Genomic DNA, 6,505 nt, shown 5'->3' on the forward strand with positions numbered 1-6,505 from the left:
CCCTTGATCACCAGATATCGCCTATTCTCCTCTATACTGCTTGCATTAGAGTAGTGTAGCATGTTACTGCTTTCGTTAATCCTATTCTGATGCATAGCCTGACATTGTCGCTACATCTGTTGATACCTTACCTGCAATCCTAAATGCTTAGTATAGGATGCTAGTTTATCATCATTGGCCCTACATTCTTGTCAGTCTGCCTTGCTATACTATCGGGCCGTGATCACTTGGGAGGTGATCACGGGTATATACTATACATACATACATACTATACAGATGGTGACTAAAGTCGGGTCAGCTCATTGAGTACCCGCAAGTGATTCTGACGAGGGGGCTGAAAGGACAGGTGGCTCCATCCCGGTAGAGGTGGGCCTGGGTTCCCGACGGCCCCCGGCTGTTACTTTGTGGCGGAGCGGCAGGGCAGGTTGAGACCACCTAGGAGACAGGTGGGCCTGGCCCTGTTCGGCGTTCGCGGATACTTAACACGCTTAACGAGATCTTGGTATTTGATCTGAGTCGGCTACGAGCCTATACGCACTAACCATCTACGTGGGAGTAGTTATGGGTATCCCGACGTCGTGGTATCAGCCGAAGCACTTCAGACGTCAGCGACGAAGCGGCGCGCGCCGGATTGGACTGGAACGCCTGCTAGGCTAGGTCTGCTTCCGGCCGCCCACGCAACGTGCAGGTGTGCTCAGGGCGATGGGCCCAGACCCCTGCGCGCTTAGGTTTAGACCGGCGTGCTGGCCTCTCTGTTGTGCCTAGGTGGGGCTGCGACGTGTTGATCTTCCGAGGCCGGGCATGACCCAGGAAAGTGTGTCCGGCCAAATGGGATCGAGCGTGTTGGGTTATGTGGTGCACCCCTGCAGGGAAGTTAATCTATTCGAATAGCCGTGATCTTCGGTAACAGGACGACTTGGAGTTGTACCTTGACCTTATGACAACTAGAACCGGATACTTAATAAAACACACCCTTCCAAGTGCCAGATACAACCGGTGGTCGCTCTCCCTCAGGGATATGAGGAGAGGATCGCCGGGTAGGGTTATGCTATGCGATGCTACTGGAGATGCTACTTGGAGATGCTACTTGGAGGACTTCAATCTACTCTCTTCTACGTGCTGCGAGACGGAGGCTGCCAGAAGCGTAGTCTTCGACAGGATTAGCTATCCCCCTTTTATTCTGGCATTCTGCAGTTCAGTCCACCGATATGACCCCTTTACACATATACCCATGCATATGTAGTGTAGCTCCTTGCTTGCGAGTACTTTGGATGAGTACTCACGGTTGCTTTCTCCCCCCCTTTTCCCCCCTTCCTTTCCTTCTGGTTGTCGCGACCAGATGCTGGAGTCCAGGAGCCAGACGCCACCATCGACGACGACCCCTACTACACTGGAGGTGCCTACTACTACGTGTTGCCCGCTGATGACGACCGGGAGTAGTTTAGGAGGATCCCAGGCAGGAGGCCTGCGCCTCTTTCGATCTGTATCCCAGTTTGTGCTAGCCTTCTTAAGGCAAACTTGTTTAACTTGTCTGTACTCAGATATTGTTGCTTCCGCTGACTCGTCTATGATCGAGCACTTGTATTCGAGCCCTCGAGGCCCCTGGCTTGTATTATGATGCTTGTATGACTTATTTATGTTTTAGAGTTGTGTTGTGATATCCTCCCGTGAGTCCCTGATCTTGATCGTACACATTTGCGTGCATGATTAGTGTACGATTGAATCGGGGGCGTCACAGTTAGGTCTCCTACATGACGACATGCCTATCCTCGACGAGTCCATCCCTCCAATGGAGATGACGATGGCCATTGTGTATGATTATGCACCCCCCACATGGTTCATCAAGATGAAGTTGACCATGACTTGGTCTTCAACACCTCACCTACAACACATGAGCGATGCTCCAAAGGTAACATAGGTGATGGTGCTTCTCTTGTCCCACTAGTGGACTATCTTACCAATGATTGCTTACATGATGTTGATCCACCTATTCCCATGCTTCATTCTAGTGTGACTTCCTCATGTCATGACTTACCTATTTATGATGAATATGATGATGAGCATGTTGAGTTGTCTAGTTGTGATGCTATGCTTCATAGGATATCATGTGAAAATTCTATTGGTCACATCATGTTTAATAATCCTTTAAGCTTGTCATATGCTATGAGTGAGATCTCCCATATTGCATCATTTCAATCTCAACATAGTAACTATGCATGCCCCATTAAAATAAATCCTATTTGCACTTATGGCATAGATGACAAGATGATGGTCATTGGCTTTTGCTTGTCTTGTGATGATATTGCCATGCTTCCTTTACATGTTTTGCGCAATTCATCTACTATGCCATGCCATGATCACATAGAACCAAATATGCATTGTTTGGGATGTTGTCAATATTCTCCATGTGATGTTTCCACTAATGCTCATGAGGATACCCCCATAGTGTCCTCATACATGTTTGGCGATTTTGATTCATCCCATCCTTTGCATGCTTCCCATGATTGTGTGCACCACATGCATTCCATGAATAACAATGCTCTACATATATCTCATGATGCATTACATCATTTGAGTCTCCATTATGCAATACATAATAACAAACCTCTCATGATGGATGACATGTTTCTATATCACGCATCTCATTTATTTGCGCATTGTATATTTTGTGCTAACCAACACAAGCACGTGTGCATCATGATGGATGATGTGTACATATACCACGCACACACAATTTTCCCTTTGTCTTTGTTTTGTGAAGGTACTCATGTATACTCGTCAACCTCTCAATCCCAAGAGTTGACGAAACGAGCTCTTGAGAGCAAGGATGACTTGGGATCCCGTGGACTATCCTTACCACCGTTCCCTTCGCGCAAGGACTACGCGCATCTCTTCTACTTGGCTCTGACACGGCTATGGGTTATTTACCACTTGTCACCTTATGCCCATACTATCGTGTTCACTTTGCATGTTATGCCTCTTTACATGATTTTGCCATGCAATTGTGACCCTTGCTTGCATTTACCCATGATTCACCATTATGTTACTTCTATGTGTATTTGCATGCTTAGTGGAGATCCTTGTAACTATTACCATGATTTGTTTGTGCCCCATGCTATTGATGCTTGTTGTGTTGGGAGAGTCATGATGTCCCATTGCTATTTACATATGGCCTCTCGCCAATACATTGATGATATTTTTCTCATATCTTGCTTCCATGCTTGTGATATGTCATGTGCATTATTCATGCCCACTATTTTCACACATGACATGCTTGCCATGATGCCCTCTAGTATGTTGCATCTTCTTACTACTAGCTTGCTTGACTTGATCACTATGATTGCTTGCTATGTTGCATCACCCATGTTCCACTCTTACTTGCTTTCGTGGGTTGATGACATATATGCTCATGCCTCTCACATGATATATCTTGCTCATTGTCACTTGCCTCCAATAGTTGCATTTATGTTTATTGATTGTGGAGACTTGGACATGTTACTTGTGAAGCATGCTTGTTTGATTGAGCCTATTGCATTTGGTTGTTCTCGCATCATATGCCTCCATACTATGAAATGCTCCCTTGTACTTTCTTATGATGAGCATGATGCATACACTTGTTGGGTATCTTACCACACGAATGATAGGTTTTGCACTTCCGCTAACCTCATTTGTTTTTCCGAGTGTTTGCCATGTTCTTTCGTTTTGAAGGATTCACAAGGCGGTACCATCACAAGACAACTTGGTCATGTGAAGGCGTACACGATGCGTGACACCAACATTTTCGACATTCTCATAAAGGTGAACTCTTTCCCTTTGAGCCATCCTCAAATATGCATATTGGATGGGTCATTCTTTCATTGTTGTTTCCTTCTTGTTGTCTACATGATACATCTTGCGAACGAAGGAGCGACATTGGAGATTGGCTCTATGGACCTTTACATCGAGGAGCACTCAGACTTATTGGATGCACCTTCGGACTTCCACTCATGCCACGACATCGAGCATTGGTACACCAACACCTCCATATTTGTTGTTTGTGCTCCCACATATCATGCTCGATGGACATATCATACTCACCGCAAATTTTAACCCTATGCATGGATTGACTCACATTATGCTTGCCTTGTTGCATCTATTTCCATGTCATCCATGATATATGAGCTTGTGCATTTCCTTAGCAAATTTGTTGTAACCTTCCTTGATGGCATATTCATAGATAATGATCACATTGCCTACCATCAATTGCATGATAACATAAACATATTGAGCATCCATTGCCATGTTCATGCTTTTGATACACCATCCCATTATGACATCATTTTGCATAATGGTTGCATTACTCATATTCACACATTTGTGTGCACAATGAATGTTTTCCCTTCCATGAATGCTCGGCATATCATTCTATACCATCTTGATAAGCTTCATGCGCTTTATCACAAACAATTTTGTCGACCGGACTCATACTTACTTGATGGAAACCTTGTGTGCGCTAACCATTGTATTTCCGAGTGTCGCTTGTGTTTGTTCTTTTTGCATGTATACCACTTCGGAGACATCTTGGAGTACTTGGCTTGCGCAATGTCTTCTACTCTGTCCGACTACAAGTCCGTCCACGACAACCGTTTCCATGGTGATGAGGTTTTCGATCCGAGGTCGGATCTTTCCCAAGGGAGGGGAGATGATGCGGAGCATCCTATGATCATCCCCATGTACATTATGACTACTCCCCAAGCCCCAAGTGCTCACATGTTGAGACCTCAAGCATACGCCATTGGACCTAAGGTGAACTCGATCCTTTCCGAATCTTCCCTTTCTGCATGTAAGAGATGGATGCTACATCAAGCGCGGACCTTGTGCATACTCAGGTACACCCGAGGAGACCATGGAGAGCCCAAGGACCAAGGCCAAGTGTGCGCGGGAGCGAAGGAAGGAGAAGGAAGAAGAGCCAGCTGCTACAACGGCTGGACATCCGGCCCTCCTCACCAGAAATCCGGCCCCTTGTGTCCAAAGAGCAACCTCAGGGCACCCAGGCCAGCTCGGACATCCGGCATGCCAGCCTAGACATCCGGCTTGCCAGCCCGGACATCCGGCCCGTCGCGAAGCCCCGGACATCCGGCCCCCAGCCCAGACATCCGGTGCCTGTCTGCGCACAGTGAACGGGCCAAGGGCCCATGTATACCTTTCCCACTTACCCCTTCGTGGCTTAGACTATAAATAGACCACCCCTCCTCCTAGTTAGGGTTAGCATAGGTTTAGCTCATTTGAGATAGAGCTTTGCTCATCCATACGGATCTCCTACTCGTGAGAGACCGCAGCCTCTTCAGAGAAGATCCACCTGGATTCAAGACCCCTTTACGGGAAGATCCCTCATGGATTCAATACCTCCTCTCGGAGATGAACTTTGCCACTTCTATCGTCCTTTGTTGGATTCGGACCGTGTACCTCTTTGTGTTTCTTGGATCTAGCATATGTGTGACCGGATCTCGTTGGTTTGAGTGATTCTCTTGTGTCTTCCCTCGTGTTCCCCTCATTTTCCCCTCGTGTTCTTCGTGTTCTTGGTAGGATTCCCTCCAAACGTGAAAGATCGGGCGTCTAGGGTTCTACCCTACATCAACATGCCTCGTCCCTCGCATGTCGCCGTCGCTGCCTCCTGCTATCCTCTGCTGCCACTGTCGCTCCCCTTCCACTTCTTGCCAGGCTGGCCCATCCGCGCCCAGCCATCACTCCGCCGCCAGCCGCCGCGCGCTGCCAGCTGCACCCGGCCAACCCCGCGTGCCGCGCCTTAGCCACGCTCGGCCATGGCCATGCCCGTGTGCCCATGCGTGCACAACCGTGTCTAGTTGTGTCACTGCTAAGCGGGCCCCGCCCTGTTTAATTAGTTAACCTAGATTAGTGCTACCCCTACTAACCAGACACAGACATGTGGGTCCCTTGATTATATTAAAGAAAAACAATTTGGAAATTGTTAAAACACTAACATGTGGGACCACTGACCCTGTTGGCAAGTCAAACTTTGACTGGTCAACTTGATGACTAGACTGCTGACTCGACCCCCTAGGCCCCAACAGTCAGCCTCTGTGGCTAGCCCACAGCTGGGTGCACTTAGTCTATTCTGTTTTTAATTCAAATTAGTATAATTCTAGAAAATCCAAAAAATCATTTAAACTTTGAAAATTCATATAAATTACTCTCTCCATCCTAAAATTCTTGTCTTAGATTTGCCTAGATAAGGATGTATCTAATACTAAAATGTGACTTGATGCATATGTATTTAGACAAATCTAAGACAAGAATTTTGGGATGGAGGGAGTAATTCATAACTCAGATGAAAATAATTATATATGAAAATTGTTCAGAAAAATATGACGAATCCGAAAATGCTATCCACTCATCTGTCACATGCCTCTCACATGATGAACATGGATCCTTCCCCTCCGGTTCATCTATCTGATAACTGCCAAATGCCGGGAAAGTATTCCCGAATATTTTCCCGCTCCGTCTG

This window comes from Triticum dicoccoides, chromosome 3B (genome assembly GCF_002162155.2).
Source record: "Triticum dicoccoides isolate Atlit2015 ecotype Zavitan chromosome 3B, WEW_v2.0, whole genome shotgun sequence".
NCBI lineage: Eukaryota > Viridiplantae > Streptophyta > Magnoliopsida > Poales > Poaceae > Triticum > Triticum dicoccoides.